Raw genomic sequence first — 3,252 nt, forward strand, 5'->3', positions numbered from 1 at the left:
ACCTCAGACCACACTACCTCAGTGGATGAGTCCTCGTCAAAAGTTCTCTCAGCCACCGTTATACACTCTTTGACTAACAAGGCCGCACCTCCCACCCTTTTACCGCCTTGTCTGTTTTTAATGAAACATCTAAATCAGGGAACCAGAAGCATCCTTTCCTCACCCTGCTCTATTCATTCCTCTGAAATGGTCACAACATCGAAGTCCCACGTACCTATTCGTGCTGCAAGCTCACGTACCTTATTTTGGATACTTCTCGTGTTGAAGTAGACACACTTCAAACGAGGTTTCTGTCTCCTAGCACATTCCTGTGACCCTGCAATCCTATCCCTATCCTCCCTTCTCTCATCCTCCTGTGCATTGCAACTACACCACAGTTTCCCATCCTCCTGCTGAGCAAGTTTAAACCCACTCGAATAGCACCAACAAATTTCCCACACCGGAAATTAGTACCTCTCTGGTTCAAGTGAAGCTCGTCCTGTTTGTACAGGTTCCAACTCCCCCAGAATGAGCCCCAATTATCCAAGTACTTGAAACCATCCGTCCTGCACCATTCTTGCAGCCGCGTGTTCAGCTGATGTCTCTCCTTATTCCTTTCCTCGCTATCACGTGGCATGCATAACAAACCAGAGATTATAACTCTGTTTGTTCTCGCTCTCAGCTTCCACCCTAGCTCCGCAAAATCCTGCCTTACATCTCTATCCCTCTTTTTATCTATGTCGTTTGAATCTACATGAACCACGACTTGAGACTCGTCACCCTCTCTCTTCAGCACCCCAATGATACGGTCAGAGACATTATGGACCCTGGCACCTGGGTGGCAACACACCATCAGTAAGTCTTGTACGTTGCCAACAAGCCTTCTATCTGAGCCTCTAACTATTGAGTCCCCAGTCCCAAACACTCATCCTTTCCCTCCTTCCCTTCTGTGCAACAGGAACAGGCTCTGTGCCAGAGACATGGGCCCCACTGCATGCCCCCGGTAAGTCATCCACATCAAAAGTATCCAAAACGGTATGCGTGTTTTCCAGGGGAACGACCACAGGGTATCCCTCAACTGATTAGTTTTTCCCCTTAGAAGAGTCACCAGCTTTTTGCTTGCCTGTGAGTAACTACTTGCCTCTAACTCTTGTTTATCAAAGACTGCCTCCAGTCGTTCATCCAGCTCCAGCTCCAACTTTCTAACACGGTCTTGGAGCAGCGTGAGTTGGGTGCACTTCCTGCAGATGTACTTGGTAGGACACTAATGGTGTCCCTGTCCTCAAGCATCATGCCGGAAGAACATTGTTCTCCTTGCACTGCCATTTCTGCTCGTCCCCTTATCACAAAAAGAAGAAGAAGAGTGGATTAGCTGATGTGTCCCCAGTCTTTAAGGTTATAGGAGGTGTGTGGGTGTGAGGGCCTACAATGGTAGGGTCTCGCGCTGAGAAATCTCTGACTTGTATAGTTCGATGTAAATAAAATTACGAAGTCCCTTCTATACCAGAAAACTCAGCTCTCTGACTTCAAATATAAAAGCTCAACGCAGTGACTCGCTGCTCCAGGCAGGCCCCGGTCAAATCTCCCAAATTTGAGTTGCTGCTGCCGCTAAAAAAAAAAACAGAAATGGAAGCCTCTCCCGTTCGAGGAAGTTTTTTTTTAATTAGTAAGGGGAGTAAGCACAATGCATAGAAGGCAGGGGAGTGGGATTCAGAAACGTATTAAACATGATCGAACAGCAGATCAGTCTCAATATGCCGAACTGACCAAATCTGCTTCATATCTTGTGCTATATCCACGAACCACAAAAAATTTCACTAATACGAAGTGAAGAAACTGACATAGTTTCTTGGCAGACGAAAGGGTTATTGGACAAAGGAGTTGAATATTAAATCAATTTTCATCATATGACGCAATGTGCTTCCATTAATTAAACAAAATCTTAGAAACGTCGGAAAACAGAGTAGTAGTATTCCAATAGATAACAGAGTTCAAAGTGAAATAGGTTTTCAGAATCGAAACAATGTGTTTCCCATTGTTTAAAAAAAATTGGAAAAGTCAGAAAACAGAATTATGATACACGGTAATTCATAAAGGATCTTCAAAGGAGATGTTTGTTCTACTGAATATTAGTTGTGATGAGCAGGATAGATGCATGTGAAGGGGACTGGTTGATGATTCTGTGCTGCAATTATGTTCTGAGGAGTGGTCTTGAAGTAATTGGCTATTAAACCATTGGGAATGCCGAAGATAAATTTAAATGCCATATATCCATTAATTCGGGCTGGGGTGTTATTGATTTTCTTTTAAAATGGGAATAGTCCAATATATTGAATGGAATCATTGATTTTTTTCTGAAGGATTTTATTTATTATGAAAACCATGGGAATGGCCAGCGATTATTTATGATGTGGAGGTAATGGTATTGGACTGTGTGGACAAAGTTAAAAATCACACAACACCAGGTAATGGTCCAACAGGTTTATTTGGAAGTGCTGCTCCTTCATCAGGTGGGGCAGTTACATAGGACTCAGACTTTGTCGGTAGAATATCAAATTGTCAAACAACTGATGCGATAGATTAGTAAAGTTAGCTGGCTGTTAAGTCTTGAATAACGTCCAATGGGGATGCAGGTTTCGGTTGATTAATATGCAAATCGCAGAATTTCTTTTAAGTCACAGCCTTGAATTACATGAAGGATATATCAGTGGATTTATTTAGACTAAACAGGTTTTTGTGATATCGGGGATTTTGGATTAAAAAAAACTATGAGTCACATTATTTGCGGAGCGAATGGTTCGTGTTTGGAACGAACCTCCTGAGGAAAGGATGGACACAGGTCTGTTTGCAAAGTTGAAAAGACATTTAGATAATTTGGCGAATTCAAAATGGTTATTGAAAAATGGGCCAGGGACAGGTAGGTGGGACTATGCTCAGTGTGGACTGGTTGCAACATGCTGTATAATTGTACGATTCTGAAGCAATGGAATCTGCTCTGGTTACTCTCCCTCCCTGCAAGGACTCGGTTCTTTCGCCCTTACAAAATAAAACAGAAAACTGTATATCTGTCGGAATAACCATCAATTTGTCAAGAGGTTTCTGTTTCATGAACTGTTACCAAGAGTTTCCCGACCTCATAATTAATGCAGCATTGGCTCAGTATCTCCAACAGTTCCTCGTTTTTCTTTTTGCTATGTGCTTTACTTTTTCTGTATTGTCGCCCTTCACAACTTTCCTTTCTCTGAAACTTTCAGGGTTGTTCTCAGATTTTCT

Source organism: Chiloscyllium punctatum, unplaced genomic scaffold (assembly GCF_047496795.1).
Source record: "Chiloscyllium punctatum isolate Juve2018m unplaced genomic scaffold, sChiPun1.3 scaffold_313, whole genome shotgun sequence".
NCBI lineage: Eukaryota > Metazoa > Chordata > Chondrichthyes > Orectolobiformes > Hemiscylliidae > Chiloscyllium > Chiloscyllium punctatum.